The sequence below is a fragment of the Chelonia mydas genome, chromosome 14 (assembly GCF_015237465.2).
Source record: "Chelonia mydas isolate rCheMyd1 chromosome 14, rCheMyd1.pri.v2, whole genome shotgun sequence".
In the NCBI taxonomy this organism is placed as follows: domain Eukaryota; kingdom Metazoa; phylum Chordata; order Testudines; family Cheloniidae; genus Chelonia; species Chelonia mydas.
This window is the reverse complement of record NC_051254.2, coordinates 32097183-32120498: the sequence shown is the minus strand read 5'-3', so window position 1 is coordinate 32120498 and position 23316 is coordinate 32097183. Positions and strand designations below refer to the sequence as shown.

Sequence of the window (23316 nt, the reverse complement as noted above, 5' to 3'; positions counted from 1 at the left end):
TGGTATCTTTATCCTTCCCTGGAGTCGCTGCGCAATGTGGCTGTAAATTGAGTTTGTTGAGTTGCCTTCTCGGACACGGAAAGGCTGAAATAGGGACACCGCCCAGCACAGAGTCATATGGTGAAAGCTGTTCAAAGGGGGTCAGTGCTGGTTAACATGAAGTGGGAAAACTGTTTGCTTCTTCCTTATGTTCCTGCGGTTTCTTGATAAAAATAGCACTTTCTTTCCAGGGAATTAACCAGCTGAGTTCTTTCATCGTTTGCTTGAGTCCCAGGATGTCCTGAGAAGGGCCCAGTGCTGCCCAGGATGGACACAGTGTGAGCATTAACTGTCAAGATGAACGGTCAGGTTTTGAAGCATTTCTTCCTGTGGTAGAGAATTCAGCAGCTGGTGAACGGGGACGGATTCACAACACGCAGCACGGGGCAAGCTTCCTCCATCTGCTGCCTGATTCCACCTTTCAGCCTTCACCACGGAATTGCATTTGCCAACACAGCACTGTTCAGCTGGAAAATGTCTGACCAGCTCTAGTCTGGACCTAGGCAGAGAGGAAATAAAGAATTAAGACAATCACTGTGCTCGTGTTTGTGTTCAGGATTGTCCAGCAAAGAGAAAACTGCCATTACGACAAAAGGAGGTCATGTTTGGACAAGCAAAGATCCTGTTGGTCTGCCTGGCTGTCCAGTAGCTGAACTCCGTGCAGATGGGACTAGGTTGACACTGGATGGCTCATGCAGGGCGAGGTCAGTGCAGCCACCTCTGGGGTGGGGGCCGGGGGATGTTTACAGAGGGACCCCTCAGTCATTTGTAAAAAGCGAAGAAATGTGCTACATTCATAGAATCATAGAACATCAGGGTTGGAAGGAACCTCAGAAGGTCATCTAGTCCAACCCCCTGCTCGAAGCAGGACCAAGTCCCAGTTAAATCATCCCAGCCAGGGCTTTGTCAAGCCTGACCTTAAAAACCTCTAAGGAAGGAGATTCTACCACCTCCCTAGGTAACGCATTCCAGTGTTTCACCAGCCTCTTAGTGAAAAAGTTTTTCCTAATATCCAATCTAAACCTCCCCCACTGCAACTTGAGACCATTACTCCTCGTTCTGTCATCTGCTACCATTGAGAACAGTCTAGAGCCATCCTCTTTGGAACCCCCTTTCAGGTAGTTGAAAGCAGCTATCAAATCCCCCCTCATTCTTCTCTTCTGTAGACTAAACAATCCCAGCTCCCTCAGCCTCTCCTCATAAGTCATGTGTTCTAGACCCCTAATCATTTTTGTTGCCCTTTGCTGGACTCTCTCCAATTTATCCACATCCTTCTTGTAGTGTGGGGCCCAAAACTGGACACAGTACTCCAGATGAGGCCTCACCAATGTCGAATAGAGGGGAACGATCACGTCCCTCGATCTGCTCGCTATGCCCCTACTTATACATCCCAAAATGCCATTGGCCTTCTTGGCAACAAGGGCACACTGCTGACTCATATCCAGCTTCTCGTCCACTGTAACCCCTAGGTCCTTTTCAGCAGAACTGCTGCCTAGCCATTCGGTCCCTAGTCTGTAGCAGTGCATTGGATTCTTCCGTCCTAAGTGCAGGACCCTGCACTTATCCTTATTGAACCTCATCAGATTTCTTTTGGCCCAATCCTCCAATTTGTCTAGGTCCTTCTGTATCCTATCCCTCCCCTCCAGCGTATCTACCACTCCACCCAGTTTAGTATCATCCGCAAATTTGCTGATGCAGGCGATCCCGAGGACTCCCCCACAATGCGGAGAGGAGGCAGCGGCTGTGAGCAGCGCGGGGGTTACTCAACAGTGGGTCAGAGTGGGGTGGAGCCGGGGGGCAGCCATCGCTCCTCTTCAGCCAGTGGGAGGCAGATGCATCCGAACTGGTGGCAGAGGTGGGATCCCAGCTGGGGGTTTGCTCCGGGCTGGGCACAGGCCGGCCAGGTGGGTCTGCACCCAGTGTCCCCTGCTGGCCCTTGGTCTCCCAGTTGGACGCCCAGGGTAGTTTGGGGAGCGCGTGTAGGGATCCTGGAGGGGGCTCAGAGCCCGAAGATGGCAGGGCCAACAGTGCAGCCCAGCAGGGCGTTGGCGGCTTCCAGGCACTCGCTCAGCTGGGCCCCTGAAATGAGAGGGGGGGCACTGGAGAGACACCAGCCCGGGGAACGAGGGGAGGGCCTGGGGGCAAAGGGAAGAGAGCTCACAACACGTGGGGGACTGGCGTGGAGGTTGGGAAGCTGGGAAGTAAAGGTGCTGGGGGGCGGGGCATGAAAACCCCGGAAGGGTGCTGGGATTGGGATGGGGAGAGGCTGGGGATGGGGGCTCTCGAGGGCTGGGCTGTGGGGCCCTGGGGGGCAGGAATCTCAGGAATGGGGACCCATTGGGCACAGGCTCTCAGGGCCCTGAAGGGGGCTGGGCTATAGGACATGGGGGGCAGGCTCATGGCTCTGGGCCGTGGGGACAGGGGCGTGAGGATGGAGGTTCCTGGGGCCCAGGCTCAGGGGCCCCATGGGGCAGGGGCTCTCAGGGTCGAGACCTTGGACACTGTCCCTGCCCCCCACCCCCCAGGCTCCCTCTCACCTGCTCAGTCCTGCACCCAGCCCACAGCCTTGGCCTCCAGCAGCTCGACTCGCCACGCTACCCCACGGCCCGGCCGTGCAGCCAGACCATGGCCAGCACCGTGGCCCAGATGCTGGGGGTCACGTCCTGTGGGGGGCAGGATAGAGACAGCCTGAGTCAGCACCCAGCCTGGCGCCCTCCCCTGACCTCCATCCCTCACCCAGCCCTCCCCCTTCCCTAGGGACCCCCTACTCCATCCCCCCAGCCCGACTCGGAGGGTTCCTATTGCCCCCGCTCCAGCACCGTGGACCCTCTACCCAGATGCCCAGTGCCATGTCCAGGGAGTAGAGAGATGGCCTGAGACAGGACCCAACCTGGGCGCCTCCATGTGGCCCTGGGCCCCCTCGATCCAATGCTCCGATCCCGTTAGGGGGTTCCCAGCCCCCCGATCTGGGCCCGCCTCGCCCACTGGGCTCCAGGTTCAGGGGTCCTTTAATCCAGTCACCCTCAGACTCCCCCCAACTCCGACTGGGTCACCCCCAATCTCTGCTCCCAGATGAGAACAGGCCCAATCCATGGCACCTGCCTCAGATCTCTCCCCTTTCCTCTGCACCCCTGCTCACCTCACTGGGTATCCTCCCCCTGGCGTCGGTCTCGCTCACCCCCAGCACAGCAGCCAGCCGGGGGTCCATGTTCCACAAGACATCCGCATTTTGCAGAGACACCAGCCTCAGCAAGGGAGACTCCTCCGGTGCCCACTCTGGGGAGAGACACGCAGAGATGGGGCTGGCACAGGGTTGTGGGTACAGAACAGCGACATGGCCTGTCCAGGCTGGGGGACAGCCAACAACCTTAACTGTCACCCTCTGTGTGGCCTTAACTCTGTCCCTTCATGGGTGTCCTGCTCCTCTGCACGCTTTACCTGCTCTTCTGCACCCTTTACCCCACCACAGACATCCTTAACTCTGCCCCTTCTTGGACCCATGGGATGATAATTAACTTTCAATCGGAGATAGGCACCCAACTCCCTGTGACTGTTCCTGCCCAGGCATTAATTCCACGACCCCACAGTGTTTCTCAAACACAGTCTGACCCCGGGATCATCCCCCACTACAACCTGCGATACAGACCTACGGCTGGAGAGAGACACAAGAGTCTAAAGGGGTAGCGGGGGATGGGATGTTACAGAGTCTGTATGATAGTATAGCCATGCATGGGCCAGGGTTACGGGGCAGAGTTAACTTTATCTGGGCTACAGTCACTTTGTATTTCCAGACTCTCCAAATGCAGGTTTTAAGGTAACCTTCACTTTAAAATTTCTGCCTTTCGTGGGTTTCTTCGTTTATAAACCAGAAGGTGCCAATAAAGACTTTTGCCCCTGAACTCGCCTGTACAAACCTCCAAGCTCAGACCCAGCTTCACAAGGTTTTTTTGCCTGGGAATTTCCCTCTGGGTTTATTTCAGAGAAAACTGCTCAGAGACATTCCTGTTACGAAAAACTACTGATCCCCGCCCCCCACACACACCCTTAGCTCACTGACACACTCACACCCCAAATTCCACCTTCACAGAGTTTTTTGCCTGGGGGTTTCCTTATTTTTGTATTCATTTTCTTTCAAGATAATTTGCTCCACGACACTAAAAAAACAGCCAAGAATTCCCCCTCCCTCAGTGACACCAAGGTTTTTTACCCAGGAATTTCCTTCGTTTTCTATGTAGTTTTTAAAGACTTGCACAGCTCCGTGACCTTCAGGGCACATGGGTCTCTAACCCGATGAAGCGTCACCCTGGCGTTTGCCCACCCCCGGAGTCCTGACTCCCAGCCCCCTTCACCGTTCTGGGGTGCCGTCTCCGGTGGGGCCCCCTGATTGCAGGACTGTCTGCCCTTGTGTTGGCCCCCCCCGGCTGAGCTTTGGGAGGCCACGGAGCCAGGACAGGCGCTTGCGAGGGAGGCGATGGCCGGCGCTGGACTTTGGGAGCTGCAGGCAGGCGGGGCAGTGGTACTCACGTGCCGCAGCCAAGTCACGGGACAAGCGCCCGAAGACGCTGCGCTGGGTCGGTTCGTCCAGGCGCACTCCGCTCGCCGGCCGCTCGCAGATGGGGTCTATCCAGACCCAGTCTATCACCTCCATATAGTCCATGATGAAATCGAAATTTAGGGAGCAGATGGACAGACACAGAAACAGACGGACACGAAAACAGACCCAGAGAAGCAAAGGGAGGGAAGAGAATTCCGCCCCGCCCCCCCCTCCCCCAGCACTTAGAGCCAACGCACCGCTGGGACCCCTCCTCCTCCAGACCCCCCAGCCCCCTTCCCCGAGCTGGGACCCCCCACACCCAGCCCCATCCTCCTCTCCCCACAGCTCCAACACAGCCAGGATCTCCCAGCTCCTGCCCCTTCCCCCCGGCTGTGACCCCCAGATCCAGTCCCCACAGCCCCATTCTTCTCCCCTCAGCCAGGACCCCTCCTCCAGCCCCAGGGGATGCAGGGGTGGGTGCTGTGCTCCATGGATGAGGGCAGGATGCTGGGGGGCGAGAGGCCCCTACTAGCCAGGTCTGCTCATGACAGCAATGTGCCTGCCCCTCCTGTCCCTGCCTCTGTCTGGGTTGGTCTGTCTGTCTGACTGGGTCTGTTTCTCTCTCTGCGTCTCTCCGTCCTGTCCCCGTCTGGGTCTGTCGGCTGATTCTCGGTCTCTGTCCCTGTCTGACTCTGGGTCTCTGCATGCCTGTCTGCCTCTGTCCATCTGTCTGGCACAGGTCCCACTCTTCCTGCGAGGGGGGGGGGGAAGGGGGGACACACCCCTGAGGGCTACTCCCCATCTCACCCTGCCAGCGCCCCCGCTCTCCCCATGCCCCGGAGGTATGGGGATTGGGGTCGCCGTTGCCCTGGAGCAGGGAGGGGACAGCACAGCCCCCAGGAGTCAGGGGGGCAGAGAGAGGGGCAAAGGGACATTACCCCATAAACATGATGCCCCCCGCATGCCCCTTCTGGGTCCCCCCCCTTACACTGGGATCCCCCCGTGCTGGGATCCCTCCCTGAACTGCCCCCCTCCCTGGCGCCAGGTTCCCCCCACCTCCCCCAGTGCCAGGTTCCCCCTCTCACCTGAATTCCCCCCACATGCTGGGTCCCCCCCTGGCGCCAGGAGCCCCAGTCCCTTCGGGGGTTACCTGCCAGCAGGACATCCCGTCTCACCAGCAGCCCCTGCACCAGCTGCCCCCGCTCCATGTCCACCACCACGTAGGCCGTGAGGGAGCAGACGACCCCCAAGCTCAGGCTGGCCTCCAGTGCCCGGTGCCAGTCCCCCTCCGACCCCACGCCCACAGCCCCCTCCAGCTCCAGCAGCAGTGACTTGGCTGCCAGCCGGTGAACGGGCAGCCTGTGCCAGGGAGAGAGATTCACGGGGTCATCCCTGGACACCTGGGTTCCAGCCGCTGCGGGGAGGGGTGCAGGGTCTAGCGGGATTGGGGGGGGAGGGTGCCAGGACTCCTGGGTTCTATCCTGGCCCCGGGAAGGGAGTGCGGTCAAGTGGCCACAGAAGGGGGGCTGGTCCCATCCTGTCTCTTTGTTCTGCTGGGATGAGGACGTGGAGGGGTAGGACCCAGCTGCCTGGGGTGGGGGATGGGAGCCAGGGGAGCATTGCTGTCACCTGTCTCCATCCTGTGGCTGCAGGGAGAACTGCAGCGTCTCCTTGTAGGTCTGGTCCTGGATGCGGTACTCAAGGGTGATGCCCCCCATGGGAATGTCTGGGGGCTGAGGGGAAAGAAAGTTGGTCAGAGGTGGAATGCAAGGGGGGAGAAGATGCCCTGGGACCCCTCAAAACCAGATTACAGAACAAAGGGGGCAAATACACCCAATTAACACCAGTTGGGGGGCTGGCTTAGTAAGCCCAATGGCCATCATTAGGGTCCAGAGATAACAATCCCCATTGAGCTCAACGGGGCTGGGGTAGCACAGAGACTTCCAGCCCAGTGGCCATCATCAGAGGTCAGAGTTATCAATCCCCACTTAGGTCTCGTCTACACTACATACTTTGGTAGAACTACATCGCTCAGGGGCATGAAAAATCCACACCCATGAGTGGCGTAGTTACACCGACCTTAACCCCCCGTGCAGACAGTGCTACGTCGGCAGGAGATGAACATTTGTAGTGTAGACCTGCCCTGAGATCAACGCAGCCAGGCTAGTACAGAGACCTGCAGCCCAATGGCCATCGTTAGGGGTCAGATTTATCAATTCCCGTTCAGATCAATGGGGCTTGGGTAGCACAGAGACCCCTGACCCAATGGCTATCGTTAGGGGTCAGAGTTATCACCCAGGAGGGGACTGTGGGGCTCCTGGCTCAGTCACTGACCCCAAGCACTGGGGGCATCCCAGTGCGGGGACCTCGCTCTCTCACCTGGGGCTGCCTGCGGAGCTGGGCGTAGAAGAGGCACCGCTGTCCAGCAAAGATCACCTCGGGGTCCCAGTGCAGCAGCTCGGCCTGCATCCCAGGGGGCAGATCCCAGCTCAGTGAGATCCCGGTCACTGCCGGCTGCAGGGCCCGCTTCAGAGACTGCGGCACCTGGTGGGGGACCGGGACACACAGGGTGGGCCAGGACGCCTGGATCCTGTCCCCAGCTCTGGAGGGGAGTGGGGTCTAGTAGGCTCGAGTGGAGGAGCTGAGAGCCAGGACTGCTGGGTTCTCACCTTGGGCTGCATGCGGTCCTGGCCGATGATGAACTCGGCGCTTCCCCCCACTGCCCGGGCGATGCCTTTGATCAGATGCCCCCGTCCCCAATGCCGAAAAAGAAGCACCTGCTGGGGGGCAGAGACCGGAGGGGGAGGGGCAGAGCTGGTGGGGTCCATCCAGTGCTGGGGGGGCAGGGCAGTTGGAGAGGGGCCAGTAGGGCTGGCTGGACTGGGGGGGCTCCCCATGTTGGCGGGGCTGGGAGGCAGGGTGAGGCAAAGGGTTGGGCAGATGCTGGGCACTATGGTGGTGGGGGTCCACACGATGGTAATGCTAATGGGGGCAGGGCTGGGGGGGGTTAGGCACCCCCAGTTACCTGTGGGTCCCCCGGTGACTCTGCACCTCTGCGATGATGTCCTGGGTGTTCTCTACCTCCCCGTCCGTAAACACGAACGGCTGAGGGGGGGAGAGACGCTGTCAGAGCCGGGGACCCCAACCCCCCCAGAGACACCCCCTCCCTGTTGGGAATGGGAGCAGCCCCCTGGAGAGTCTGCCGCACTGACCCTCCCAGAGACCCCCAGCCCCATCCCTCCCCTCCCAGAGATCTCTCCTGAGGGGCTGACAGACAGGGACTGCTGACCTCCCCTATCTCTGTGACCCCCAACCCCTAGGCATGACCCCCACCCATCACCTGTTCACCGGCCCCTGGAGACAAGAACCCACCGACTGCTGTGGGCACTTTTCCAGGAGCTCCCTCCTGACCCCCCCTCCAGTGACCTCCCTGCCCCTCCGGGCTGCAGGGCACCCCCCAGAGCTGGGCACAGCACAAAGTGCTGCCCCTCCCAGCTCTATACAGAGGTACCCCCCCCCCCCCGGTTGCTACCTGCCACACCCTGCTCACACCCCCAGGGGCACCGGCCCCCCATCTGGCCCAGAGCCCCAGGCCCACTCTGAGCAACCCCATGGCGCCGCTCGGCTGCCCACCAGGACCCCCAGCCCCTCTCCCAGGGTCTCCCCCTTGAACAGCCTCCGAGGGGAGCGGGGCAGGGGGGAGGGAAGGCTGGCAAGGAGGGGCCTGTAATGGCGTATGGCCCACAGCGACAGCTGGGAGCAAACACCCCATGGGCGGCAGCGGGGCACTGGGAGTGGGGGGGCTCAGAGTTACTGCAGAGAATCCTTCCCAGAGGGGTGGCTGGGGGGGTCTCGCCCCCATCCTCTGGGCAAGCTGACCCCCACGTGTGGGGTGGGGAAGGGATTTTCCCCTGGCTCAGACTGGCAGAGACCCGATGGGGTTGGTCTCCCTCAGCAGCCTGGGGCACCACTGGTTTGAACCGGAGCAACTGGGGGGAGTCGCCGTGACCTGACGCCTGTAACTCAGGGTTTGGGGGTGCCGGTGACTCAGCCTGAGGGGCGGGGCTGTCCCCGGGGGGAGCGAGGGGCTGAGCAGTGTCACGGGGGGGCGGGGGGGCCGGGCGAGGAGCTGGGGCCTGATGAGATGTTCACGATGGTCCCTTCTGTCCTGAAAGTCTGTGAGTCTGTCCCCACAGGCCCGCATCCCTCTCTGAGACCCCCCCACGTCACCCCTCGGGCCCACAATCACTCTCCAAGCCCTCCCCAGGATGCCCCTTCGGCTGACCCCGGCGCCCCGGTACCTGGCGTGGGTGCCCGTCCCGGCAGGGGCTGCGGCAAATGCCTCGTAGCGGCTCCAAGATCTTGGTGCCCCCCAGGTTAGCCTGGAGCAGCTGGAGGCGCTGCAGGGACTCAGCCTTGGTCTGCTGGGTATTCTTCACGCTCTGCCTGCGGGGGGCGCCGACAGGTCTGGGGCTGGGACAGCTGGAGCCAGGGACACCCTGCCCCCAGCCAGCCCTGCCCCCTCACCCACCGACACCCCTGTCCCCTAACCAGCCCTGCCCCCTAACCCACCGACACCCCTGTCCCCTAACCAGCCCTGCCCCCAACAAACAGACATGCCCTGCCCCCTAACCAGCCCTGTCCCCAACCCACTGACACTCCCTGCTCCCAACAAACAGACATGCCCTGACCCCCAACCCACCGACACCCCCTGCCCCCTAACCCACAGACACCCTTGCCCCCTAACCAAGAGACACCCTCTGTTCGCTAACCAGCCTTGCCCCCTAACCCAGCCAAGCCCGCTCCCTGCCCTTCGGACTCACGGGTAGAAGGACTCGAACTCAGACCCAAAGCCATAGATGTTAAAACAACAGCCCAGGGGCAAACTCTTCAACAGTAGAACCAGGGTCTCCTGGGGACAGAGAGACGGATGGAGAGTCAGCCCCACGGGCCCAGCCAGCCTGGGCTGCTCCCCCGGCACGGCACCACGGGCCCACCGAGCGCAGCCTCCCGTCTGGCCATATCTTGGTGCTGTTGATGCGCTGTCGGGAGAGGTCTCTGCCGTCCATGGGGCAGGCCACGCTGCCGGAGCAGTCCAGCAGGAGGATGAACTCCCCGGCTGGCTCTGGGCCGGCACCACCTCGGGCACTCTGGGCAGCAGGGTCATCATCACGGCCGGGTCGCCCATCAGGCAGCCTGCGGGGAGATGGGGGCCAGCCCCCAAAGGGGGTGGGCATGGGGTCGAGTCCCTGTGAGCCGCCCCCTCAGAGCCCCATGACTGCCCCCAAAGACCCACCCCCACTGCTCTGTCCCTCCCCCTACACCACCCTCCTCCTAGATCCCCCAATCCCAATACCCAGCCCTGTCAGCACCTCGAACTGCCCTAGAGACCCACCCCCACTGCTCTGTCCCTCCCCCCACCCCCTCTCCTCTTAGATCTCCCCACCCCCAATACCCAGCCCCCCAGTGCCTGCTCTCCCATCCCCAGTTCTCCCCCATGCCCCCTAAACCTGCAGTGCTCCCCAGTGCCTGCCTGCTCCCAGACACCCTGCCCTGCCAACGCCAGCTCCGCCAAGACCCCCCCGCTCCTGTCCCCCGACCCTCGCCTGCCTCCAGATTCCCCCAGCACCCACCTACATCAGTCCTAGGACCCCCCATTCCCCCATCATCCCCCTCATTGCCCCGTGCCCCCCCGCCCGATCCCATGTCACCGCTCAGCAACTACCTCACCCTCCCCAGATCCCCACCCCATGGATCCCCCTCCGCGCCCCGCCCAGGGGTAGTAGGGTTCAGGATTCCCTCCCACACCTGGCTCGGCTCCGGGCAGCCGGGCCTCCAGCACCGCGCTGGGTTTGTGTGGCTCCGTGTAATACACCAGCAGTTCCAAGTCCCAGTCCCACGAGGGGGCCTGGGCCAGCGACACCTGGGGGGCGACAGACACACAGTCACCTCCACACGGTTCCTGGGGGGGCAGGGTCCCGCTGGCTCTCGCGCCCGGCTCGGCACCCCCCCATGGAGACAGGGTGAGGGGCAGACCCTGGGAACGCTGGCTGGGCCCCCCCGGGTTAGGTGGAGAGAAGAGAAGGAAAAACAACCCCAAAGGCCAACGCGGGAACTTGGATTTTCCTGGTGAAAAATTGCAAAAATTTGACATTTTGGGGGGGCTAAATCTTTCCAATTTGGGGGTGACATTTTCCTGGTCCCCCCACCTCCATTTACTTCCACTGAGAAACAAGGCCAGGGAAAATCCCAGACACTAAAGACTTACAGAGCCCAGCGACTGCCAGGGATTTCATCCCCAAACTGGCAGATTTCAGCCTGTCCAGATTTTCCCCAGAGAAATTGGGAAATTCCCCAGATCCGTTGGTGTCGCTCGATCCCCCACCCCCACAATCACCTAAAGAGTCTGGCCCATGCTCCCCCTTTCGGGACCCACCCCCTGCCCTACACCACATCTCTCACCCCCTGGGACCTTCCCCCCAGCCCACAGCCCCGTTCCCTGGAACCCACCCCTCAGCCCAGAACCCTCCCCCCACCCCACACCCAGCACCCTCCTCCCAGTGGGGATGGCCAGGACCCAGGTGTCCAGGTGAGCCCTTACCTGGGCAGCGGTTAGGTTCCCGGCTGTATAGCTCAGGGGGCTGAGGGGGCAGTTGGAGAGCAGTCGATGCCGTGGGGCGACTGCAGCATGGCGCTTAGGCTCAGGGTGTAGGGCAGCTCCCCGTGGAGGACCTGCAGGGCCTCCTGGGTGACGTTCTCTCCATCCCACCCTGCAGAGAGAGACACAGGGGTGAGGGCCAGGGGGCTGGGAGAGTGGGGGGAGGATGGGGGGTATGAGATATTGGGGGGTATTAGGCTGGGATATCAGGGGATTTCAGGATGGCTGGGATGGATCACATATCCTGGGGCAGGGACTGCAGACCCTGAGGGGGGCCACTTACCGCAGGGAACACAGTAGTGGCCTATGGGGCATTATGGGGGCTATGTGGGTCTTTCACTGTGGGGTACGTAGAAGGGGCTATGGAGGTTTCAGGGGGTTACAGGCTGCGGGGTCACTAACTGTGGGGTGTGTAGCTGGGGTTCTGGGGGCTATGTGGTACAGGGAGTTATGCGGGATCTAGGGCACCTAAAGGTCTGGTCTCAACATGAGGCATGTAAAAGGGGTGCAGCATGGCTGGAAGCACACAGCTGGGGTACAGGGTGCAAGGGAGTATGGGGGGATCTGTGGGTCTCACCATGGGGCGCGTGGGGGGGGGGAGGGCTGTGGGTCTCACAGTGATGGGGGTAGGGGATCTGTGGTTCTCACTGGAGGGCACGGAGTGGGGACCTGTGGGTCTCACAGTGGGGCGTGTAGCGGAGGCGCAGGGGGATCTGTGGGTCTCACCATGGGGCGTGTAGCGAGGGTGCAGCACGGTCGGCAGCACGTGGCGGGCAGCCCCGTCATGCTCCAGCGGCAGCTTGCAGGTGTAGCTCAGGGTCAGCATCGCCTCCTCCCCGGGGGGCAAATTCCCCAGGGAGCAGCTGAACACGTCGCCCCCGGCCCACTCCTGCTGCAGCAGGAACGAGCTCTGCCCCCGGCCAGCGCGTCCCCGTACAGCTCCTCTGCCTGCTGGGAGAGACGGGGTCACCCCGAGATCCCCATCCCCCAAGATCCCCTGCCCCCCCGATCAGCACATCCCTGTACAGCTCATGCACCTGCCGGGAGAGATGGGGTCACCCCGAGATCCCCCCAGCCTGGCCCTCTCCTCTCTCCCGCCCGGGACCCCCGCACCCAGCACCTGTCTCTTCTCCTGGAGCTGGGCCTGGATCCAGGCCCCCCGCAGCCGGGCCTGGAAGGTGTCGACAGCAGCCTCGGCGTCCACGGGGAATTTGAACACGGCCTTCAAGGGCCCCAGCTCCTCGTTCCTGTAGAGCAGCTGGCAGCCCATGTCCGCCACAAAGCCTCGGATCAACACTGACACCGAGCTGCGGTGCAGGGGCACTGGGGGGAGGGGGGACGTCAGCCACAGGCCCCCCACGGGCACCGGGGGGAGAAGCCACATCAGCCATGGGGCCACCCTCCCCCTCACGGCACCGTCCCCCGCAGCCCTGACTCACCCGGCTCCTTGGAGCTGGTCAGGAGGCCGCAGCTCATCATCTCGGCTCCGGGGTCGGGGATCTGTGTGAGGGGAAGGTGGGGGGATGAGATACGGGGTTCCCATGGAAACTGATGGGCACAGGGTGCCCTGACCCCCCCCCCCCAAACACACACATTCGGCGATGGCTCTGAGACCCCAGCCCCACCTCTCTGCTCAGCCAGGTCCTGTGGCAGGGAGTCCCACAGGCCCAAGCTCCTGAGATCAGAGTCACGGCTCTGCCCCAACTGCACCAGCCCCTGGCAGGGAGGGGCAGGCAGGGACTGGGGTACAGCTGGGAGTCGGGGGATGGAGAAAGAAACATAGGGGGGTGTATAGGGATGGATGGACAGATGGAAGGAAGGAGAGCTGCAGGGGTCAGACGGACAGACGGAACGAAGGGAGATGGGGGACTCGTGCATTAGAACGAGGGGGCTGGGAGCCAGGACTGCTGGGTTTTATCCCCAGCCCCTGGGGGGCCCCTGGAACAGTGACAGGGGTTGCAGGGGACCCGGGTCGGCCACTGGGGGGTTGTTAACCCAGCTAGGCCCTTCTTCCCCCTGTCGCCCTGCAGAGGTTTGTGGAGCAGGCTCCAGCTCCTGGCCATTCTTGGCAGGGACACGGCCCTGCTATTTACTCAGCTTTCACCCCAGGCTGGAGCAGTCGCCATAGACCCCCCGCCCCAGCGGGGGTGAAATCCAGCCCTTGGCCACGCCCAGGGGCTCCTGGAGTTCTTGCTCCACACCCCCGAGCTGTTTGGCCTGGGCCTTGGATTTGCTGCCTTACGACAGGGTAAGAGGACGGCAGCCGGTTGATTTCTCCCGCAGCAGAAATCTGGCTCTGAGGCGCGCAGGGAGTCTCTGCGGAGGAGCGGGGAGCTGAGGGTGGGATGGGGGCGAGGAACGCCAGAGCTGCCGTCAGCAAGAGGGGCTCCCAACCCCACTCTACGAGCCTCGTTTCTGCTCGCCACCACTCCAGCCGCCTGGAGAATTCCCAGCTGGAAGGTGGGATGGGGAGACTGGAATCACCGGGGGGGGGGGGGGGGGGAACGTAGGCAGATTTCTAGACAAACCTCCCGCCCGGCTTCACACATGGCCCAGGATGGAGAATCCACGCGAGCCCCCGGGGAGTTGTGCCAGCAGCCAATTCCCCCCCCGCCAGAATTCATCTGCCTGCAACTCCCAGCCACAGGACAGGCCACGTTCCCCCCCCGCAGGTATTTACCGCCTCTCTGGGCTGAGCTCCGTAGGCTGGGAAAGGGCTGAGGCCAGGGCAGGGCTCCAGCGGGGCCGGTTGGCTGTTCCCGGCACTGAACTCTGATGCCTAATTCCCCGCCCGGAGGAAGGGAGTCGGCGTGAAACTTCGGCCAATTCACAGGCGGTGGCTCCTGCTGCAGCAGCTGCTTCTTGGGGTGCGAAGGAGCCGCAGGGCGGGGGTGGGGGTGGGGAGCTCCGACCCCTCATGGGACCCAGCAGACCCCAGGAGCCTGTGGGGAGCAGGGCAGGGCCGGTGCCCCCCGGTGCAAAAGGGGAGGGCTGAGATTTGTGTCGTCACACCGGCCGGGCGCCACGGGGATGGCCCCTGGGAAACCCAGGCAGGGAGAAGCGCGGAAAGGGAGGGTGGATCGCGGGGGGGGGGGGGGGGGGCGGAGCAGAAACGTTTCGGGGTCACCTCCCTCCAAACACCCCCAAACCCGCCCCGGCACGCAGGGCCCCGCAGCCAGGGCGGGGAGACTCCGCGGGGGCGAAGCCTTGAGTCGGGGGATGGGCCCAGACCAGGGGGTGGGGGGCCCTGGACACGGAGGGGAAGGGGGGGCTGGGGCCGGGGGGGCCAGGCCCCCCAGGGGAAGGGGCTCGACTGGGGCCCGATCCGCACCCCCGGAACCTTCTCGCTCGGTCTCTGAGCAGCGAAGCCCTGAGCCAGGCTGGGAGGGACAGTGACCCCGGGAGCTCCGCCCCCGCCAGGGAGCGTCTGCAAACGCCTCACCCCCCACCCAACCCAGCCAGGGAGCGTCTGCAAACGCCTCACCCTCCCCCGCCCCACCCAACCCAACCCAGCCAGGGAGCGTCTGCCAGCTCCCCGTCCCCAGCTTCTATAAATCTGGGACCGTCTGCACAGTTGGCTGCCCCCGCCCCCCGACCCGGGAGCCAGGGACTGTCTGCAAACTCTTCGCTCCACACATCCTGCCATGTCCCCCCATTGAACTGGGGCTGGGGAGAGGGGGGGTCTCCAAACTGCCCCTTGCTCCTTCCTGCCCCTTTATGGTGCAAAAAGCGGGGAGGATTGTGGATGCAAATGTTTCAACTCCAAGATACCCCATCCCCATCAGGGTATTCACCCCACACTCTCCATCCAGGGGACAGTGTTGGAAGAGGGGTGAGAACCCGTCAGTCGACCGTCACACCTGCCTCTCAGTAGCGAGAAGGCATCCCAGAGACATGAGGAAGCTCGGCCGCATGTGGGGAAGGCAGGGGGGAGTTTTTCCACCCACCACGTTTCCTCTGGGGTCTCTGCAGATCCTGCTTTTAATGTCCCGCTGGATGGTGCTGGATCTGCCCCCCCAGCCCTGAGTCCTCTGTGGATGGGAGCCCAGAGCTGGGGCAGAGAGAGGCCCCCCCTCCACACACAGCCCCACACCCATGGGCCTCTGGCTTGGGGGGACTCATTGTAATGGGGAGGTGGGAGGTCAGTCTCCATGGCCCCTCCAGAGCTCGCTCTCTCTGCTGAGGCTGCCAATAAGGTAGCGCCCAGGGGGATGGGGGCATCTTCTCCCCTACGGCCTGAGCTGGGACCCACCAAATGGACCCCACAAGCAGGCGTCAGCTGGGGTTGCTCTTCCACCCCCACGGAAGTGGCTCTGGACCGTAGCTGCTGCTGGGGCAGGTTCATAGGAGGCGCCTGTGAACGGGGCAGCCTGACCCACCCAGGGGATGACACGGGGGGCACCCAGGGATCCCCCCTTCCTTGCAATTCCAAACATCACAGTGTGAGAGGAGGGGGCTCCCCACCCCCCACTCCCTGATACCCCTCACCCTCGCTGCGAGCATCTCAGCAAGGAGAGGAGAGGTTGTTACCTGCAGGGGACACCGGCCTGGGGAGAATCTGGAGAGAGAAGAGAAGAGAAGAGGTGAGAACTCCAGGGAGGGGATGGGGGTGCAGAGGGCAGGAGGGATGCTGGGATGGGGGGATCTCCAGACAGACAGACAGACAGAGGGAAGCGGGCCGAGGGAGGTCACTTATCCAGCACAAGTAGAAGGAGAGTTAGTGCCATCCTGAGCTGGTTGCTCTGGGGTGGGAGCTGGGTTCTCAGCTCAGCCACCGGCCCCGTCTGGGTGCAGGGAGGGGGACGGGCCCTTCCCCTCTGATGGAGGCAGAGGAAGTCACAGCCTTAGGCACAGTCACTGCTCAGCTCAGAGGGCCATTGCACTGTAACTGCAGTCCTCTTACTTTAAAGTGTAATGTATATCCCTCTTTTGTATTTATATAGGGCTCATGTTGAAGGAGATTTTTGTCCACCCACTCTGTTCCTGTGAGACACTAGGGCAAATTCTCCAAAGTCAAGTGAGTTACACCAGATGTGAATTTGGTCCAATGTCCCTTTGTAACATCAGTACCCAAGCTTGTATCCCAACTTGATAATCACTCCATAGGAAGGATAAATAAGTCTTTAATTTAAATACTCAGATCCTCAAACCATGAGCCTGGGATTTATATTGCATATTAGACAAAAAGCGCACAATAAAAATCATATCGTATGAGGTGATCAGGTCCCTCATTCACATTAATTGCTGTGTTTCTATGTCTTGCTATCACTGTACGCTGAGTTGAGTATGTTGTGAAATCAGTAACTTGAATTATTCTTTTATCCTTGTGAACCATCAAATGATATTTCCTGAATTGTTTCAGGTGCTCCGATGGTCCAGTGAAGCACAATCTAGAAATTCCATTTGAAACATCCATGTTTGCGAAGAGAAACCAAAGCTATCAGTAAAATTCTATTCAAGTATCAGGGGAAATGAAGGTGTATTAACTGTATGGAGATCACAGTTAACAAAAATTATCTCTCTCTGTGTCCCCATACACATCTATCTATCTAATCTAATTTATTGTACTATCTAGGTATTCCAACAGTAAATAAATCCAGACTGATCAAGTGCATAGTGTCTCACAAAAGTAGAATTCACAGAATAAACTAAATTGGTTGAGAACGATTTGTGGACTTAATCTTCCTTGTACATATCACTTTTATAACCTTTACCATTTTGAAAACAGCCTCCACCAGGCCCAAAGTGATAGCTATCCACAAAAGCACCACATTTCGGAGGCACTTCATGATTCTAACACCTGTGAGTGCGTGGAAACGTTAGAATTTACACTCACGAAACTCAATGGGCTCAAGATTCAATGGAAACATGGACACTGCTTATGTGAATCAGTGAGTGACCGCTTACAATGATCTTTATGTGAATATTAGGTAAATCAGATGACACAAAATCTTAACCAGTTCCATGTTATTTTATGAAGCGATATTAATTGTACATAGCACATCCGTGTGTTTTAAGTACATTTGGTAGACCGGATGCTAATCTACTGTAAATTGGCAGTTGAAGGTCTGGCCCTAGACAGCAGGCAAGCCTCAAAGGGTTTGAATGTTGGGTTAAGATAAAATTCTGGACAATGTAGGGTGAAATCCTGGCCCCACTGAAATTAAGTTCTGTCGTTGACGTCAGTGGGGCTAGGATCTTCTTATGATTTTTAATGTCTGTCTCACAATATTTGTTGTTTTTCTTCAAATCTCAACTGTTTGAATCAACAGATCAGCTTTCATATTTTCTTTTACATAATCATTATCCCTCTCTCTTAGGTAGTTCTTTTCATCCATAGATCACAAAGCACTATATAAAGGAGGTGAGAATCATTATCCCCATTTTACAGATGTGGAAACTGAGGCACAGAGAGAAGCCATTTGTTAGGGGGCTTATTCCTTCACCCACTTACTTCCCTGGTCCTTCTTGCATGAACGGAGAGCAACAATACCCGAAGTCCAAAGGTGCAAACAATTCGATGTTTATTGGGGTGAACTTCCAGCAAGCATGATTCCAGTTTCCTTCCTTAGTGTCCCTCTTCCCAGCTCTGATACCACAGAGCCTTACCTGTGTCCCTGTTCCCATTCCTGCCCTTAGCTAAACATGATTCCAATTTCCCCACCCCATTCCCTGTTTCCATTTCCCCCTGCCCACACACCCACCCACCCACTCACTTCCTGATTGACTTGCAGACTATACAGCCCCCTAACACCATTACTTGCCCAAAGTTACTCACCAAGCCAATGGCAGAGCCAGGAATAGAACTAAGAACAGGAGTACTTGTGGCACCTTAGAGACTAACAAATTTATTTGAGCATAAGTTTTCATGAGCTACAGCTCACTTCATTCTCCTAGTTGCAGTCCAGTCCTCTTGCCACCAGGGCATACTCATGATTACAGAGAAAACCATAAAAACATAAAGTGCACCCTAAAGACTCGAAAACCAGACAGCAAATCAAAAGAACCCAACATTTATTATTTAAAGCCAATCTCATGATTTCTAAAGACGTCTCCTCTCCTTGCTGAGATGCTCGCAGCGAGGGTGAGGGGGTATCAGGGAGTGGGGGGTGGGGATGCCCCTCCTCTCACACTGTGATTTTAAAGGTGAATCAGGACTAAGATTCTGGATTCAGTTTTGACATCATCAAAATTTTGCAAGCTATTCTCACATATTTTCAGTTCAAACTGGCAGAATCCTTGTGAAATCAATCTTTCCAAAATTTTGGAATGCCCGTGTACTAAAAACAAAGAAAAAAAGAAGCCTACAAAAATACCCATCTGGGTTTTTACCCAGTCTGGAACTAGAACTGGAACTTTATTCTGAATCCCCTTCAAAATCCACTGGGGTCTTGATTTGAGGTTCCTGTGGGTTTATCTTACCTCAGTTTGGAAGGGTTAAATTTTTATCAGTAAATGTCGGGAAATGCCAGTTTCGCCACGCAGAACGTCAACCGACCAAAAAAAAAAAAAAAAGGCCCAAAAAACCAGTTGTCATTAAATAATTATTCTCTAACCCACCTTGTTGTCTGACATGCCACAGTAATTTCCCACAAGTGTGAAAATAAAAATAGACAATATTTTTTTTAAAAAATGCTTACAAATAAACCTTGATATTCTCTGTCAAAATTCTCTGTCTTCACCCTGACCACACCACACGATCCATTGTCTACAGCCAAGCTCTGCGATACAACCGCATTTGCTCCAACCCCTCAGACAGAGACAGACACCTACAAGATCTCTATCAAGCATTCTTACAACTACAGTATCCACCTGCGGAAGTGAAGAAACAGATTGATAGAGCCAGAAGAGTTCCCAGAAGTCACCTACTACAGGACAGGCCTAACAAAGAAAATAACAGAACGCCGCTAGCCGTCACCTTCAGCCCCCAACTAAAACCCCTCCAACGCATTATTAAGGATCTACAACCTATCCTGAAGGATGACCCAACTCTCTCACAAATCTTGGGAGACAGGCCAGTCCTTGCCTACAGACAGCCCCCCAACCTGAAGCGAATACTCACCAACAACCACATACCACACAACAGAACCACTAACCCAGGAACCTATCCTTGCAACAAAGCCCGTTGCCAACTGTGCCCACATATCTATTCAGGGGACACCATCACAGGGCCTAATAACATCAGCCACACTATCAGAGGCTCGTTCACCTGCACATCCACCAATGTGATATATGCCATCATGTGCCAGCAATGCCCTTCTGCCATGTACATTGGTCAAACTGGACAGTCTCTACGTAAAAGAATAAATGGACACAAATCAGATGTCAAGAATTATAACATTCATAAGCCAGTCGGAGAACACTTCAATCTCTCTGGTCACGCAGTCAGAGACATGAAGGTCGCTATCTTACAACAAAAAAACTTCAAATCCAGAGTCTAGCGAGAAACTGCTGAATTGGAATTCATTTGCAAATTGGATACTATTAATTTAGGCTTAAATAGAGACTGGGAGTGGCTAAGTCATTATGCAAGGTAGCCTATTTCCCCTTGTTTTTTCCTACCCCTCCCCCCGGTCTTCTGGTTAAACTTGGATTTATGCTGGAAGTGGCCCACCTTGATTGTCATGCACATTGTGGGGAGTGGTCAGTTTGGATGAGCTATTGCCAGCAGGAGAGTGAGTTTGTGTGGGGTTTTGTGTGTGTGTGTGTGTGTGTGGTTGGGGGGGGGGGGTGAGAAAACCTGGATTTGTGCTGGAAATGGCCCACCTTGATTTTCATGCATGTTGTAAGGAGAGTGGTCACTTTGGATAGGCTATTACCAGCAGGAGAGTGAGTTTGTGTGCGTGTGTTTTGTGTGTGGGGGGGGGGGGTGTGAGAAAACCTGGATTTGTGCTGGAAATGGCCCACCTTGATTTTCATGCACGTTGTAAGGAGAGTGGTCACCAGCAGGAGAGTGAGTCTTTGTGTGTATGGGGGTGGGGAGGTGAGAAAACCTGTATTTGTGCCGGAAATGGCCCACCTTGATTTTCATGCATGTTGTAAGGTGCGTGGTCATTTTGGATAGGCTATTACCAGCAGGAGAGTGAGTTTGTGTGTGTGGTTTTTGGAGGGGGGTGAGGGGGTGAGAGAACCTGGATTCCTGCAGGAAATGGCCCACCTTGATTATAATACACATTGTGATGCGAGTGGTCACTTTGGATGGGCCATTACCAGCAAGAGAGTAAGTTTGTCTGAGGGGGGGCAGAGAGTGAGAAAACCTGGATTTGTGCTGGAAATGGCCCATCTTGATGATCACTTTAGATAAACTATTACCAGCAGGAGAGTGGGGTGGGAGGAGCTATTGTTTATGGTGTCTGTATGTATAGTGGTAATTTCCACAGTATGCATCCGATGAAGTGAGCTGTAGCTCACGAAAGCTCATGCTCAAATAAATTGGTTAGTCTCTAAGGTGCCACAAGTCTTCCTTTCTTAATTCTTTTTGTGCAGAAAGTCTCAGTTTCTAAGCCTGCTGAAGTCCCAAGTTGGAGTGGGGATGGAATACAAAGTTGCAGTTCAGAGGACAGCTACTCAATTTTGGAGCATAAATAACCATTTACATCTATAAACCAGCATTCATTTTTGGTGGTTGAAAATGAGTCAGTTGCAACCTCCTTTGACAAATTGATACTGGGGTGTGCAAGGTCATGCAATGAGCCAATTACAGCAAAGCTCAGGGCCAGAGAAGACCAAAGAACAAAGGAAGCAATTTTCCTAAAAAAAATCACAAAAAATGCATCCCTTTTTTATCAGAATTTTAAATTCTGATGAAGAATTTCATCAAAACTGTGAATTTCAAACATTTTTGACCAGCTGCGCCAGGAGTCTGCAATTCTTCTCCACATTTAGTCAGTCAAACATACTTCTCAACCAGAACCGTTAGTAGAACCCAGGAGCCCTGATTCTCAGCCCCCGCTCTGCTCCAACCACGATCCTAACTCCCCTCAAAGAATGGGAATAGAACCCAAGTGTACTGATTCCTGTTCCTTTGATACAACAGCTATTCTATGCATCCCTGAAAGAGCTCGGCACAGAATCCAGGTACCCTCACTCCTAGACACCTGTGCTAAGCAACAGACCGCAAGCCCCACAAATACAGCAAAACTGTAATATGCCGAGCTTCTAAAAAACCTTCAGAAAAAAATATCAGGTTCCCAGTGCTGGCCAAAAGTTTCCTTCACAGATGGATTAATGCTGAGGTCTCAAATTTGAGGCATTCAGAATTAGAAGCCACTTTTGAAAAAGTTGTCCCTAACTTGAAATCTGTCAATGACTTTTACAGTGAATGTTCTGAATTTTTGTTTGATTGCTTGTTTTGGGTGTTCTGAGTTTTCATTAAAGTTACAATGTCAGGTTAATTTATAACTTAAATTTAGTCCCCTTCCCTATTTGGATTTGAATTTGCAAAGGATCCGAAGGGAGTTATGAAATGTAATGGAGTTGGGTGCCTAACTCCCTCAGACACCTTTGAAAATCCCAGCCTTAAATATTTTGTATCAAAGTCTAATCAACACGTCCAATCAACAATTATATTTTCTCCTTCTTCAATATAAACCATTAATTTTGTTATGAATAATATCCTATGAATAACAACTAATGCCCTGATTCTGCAAACAGTTAATACATAAATAAACTTGCATATATAGACATATATAAAATAAAAATGCCTAAATTTACTCACATGAATGATTCCTTTGAAGTCAAGGGTTCCACTCACATGAGTAAAGTGAGGAAAATAAGTAAAATTTTTAAACATTTTTAAAAAATGGAACTTACTGCAACTCATCATTCAGCAAATCTTCTCACTGGGCAAACCTTCAGCTGGTGTGAATTATCAGTAGACAGGGCTGATGAGAGAGGGAAGGTGGAACGATTGTACTGAGGTCCTGAGCTCAGTGCCCCCGTAAAACTATCTATTTAGGGTGAAATGGGAGGGGGAAAACATAATTTACCGGGCCTCCAAATTTCTCTCAGCAGACCTCTCAATGGAGCTACGATTATTTAGACCAACTGAGGATCTGGCTCTTTGTATTCAGTCTCTACTGATGGAAAGAGCTGAACCTAGCAAAATTTCCAGAACAGTTAAAACACCTGATTGACAAAATCTACTTGCCTGTCCTTTATCATAATGAAAATGATGAAAACAGCCGTGATATTCTATTTTCTCCATAAAAAGAAGGACTCATCTCAGCTGAATGGTAGAGTTAATCTTTTCAAGACTTTCCTCCTACTTTCAAGACTTTCAAGACTTTCCTTGTACCAACGAGACCTTATTGGCTTGCAGGGAACTGTATGCCTTTCACAGTAAATTATGTTAAAAATATTGAATTCCTTTAAAAAAATACCTCGTTTGTAAGGTAGTGAACTGTAAGCACTCAGAACCAAGTTGGACACTAAGAAGACGATTAATTAGATAGATAGGATAGGATTAAAGTTCAAAATGATCTGGACAAACTGGAGAAATGGTCTGAAGTAAATAGGATGAAATTCTATGAAGACAAATGCAAAGTACTCCACTTACGAAGGAACACTCAGTTGCACATATACACAATGGGAAATGACTGCCCAGGGAGGAGTACTGTGGAAAGGGATCTTGGGGCCATAGTGGATCACAAGCTAAACATGAGTCAATAGTGTAACACTGTTTCAAAACAAAAAGCAAACATCATTCTGGGATGTATTAACAGGAGTGTTGTAAGCAAGACACAAGAAATAATTCTTCTGCTCTATTCCGCGCTGATTAGGCCTCAACTGGCATATTGTGTCCAGTTCTGGGCACCACATTTCAGGAAAGATGTGGACAAATTGGAGAAAGTCCAGAGAAGAACAACAAAAATGATTGAAGGTCTAGAAAACATGACCTATGAGGGAAGATTGGGGGGGGGGGGGGGAGGGAAAGGGCTTGTTTAGTCTGGAGACGAGAAGACTGAGGGGGGACGTGATAACAGTTTTCAAGTACATGAAAGTTTGTTACAAGGAGGAGGGAGGTAAATTGTTCTCATTAACCTGTGAAGATAGAACAAGAAGTAACTGGCTTAAATTGCAACAA

General features: G+C 55.9%; 1 protein-coding gene, 1 long non-coding RNA gene and 1 pseudogene across 3 annotated transcripts in view; 1 reads left to right on the top strand and 2 right to left on the bottom strand.

Annotated features, from left to right (window-relative positions):
• Nucleotides 1-23316, bottom strand: part of LOC102945825 (zinc finger protein 436) — a 1196575-nt gene that overhangs the window by 723002 nt on the left and 450257 nt on the right. The window lies entirely within an intron of this gene.
• Nucleotides 1646-14661, bottom strand: LOC119567493 (annotated as a pseudogene).
• LOC122462987 lies at nucleotides 15161-17642 on the top strand. Its single transcript, XR_006285909.1, has 3 exons — nucleotides 15161-15264; nucleotides 16175-16248; nucleotides 16594-17642. It is a non-coding gene; the product is annotated as an uncharacterized LOC122462987 (long non-coding RNA).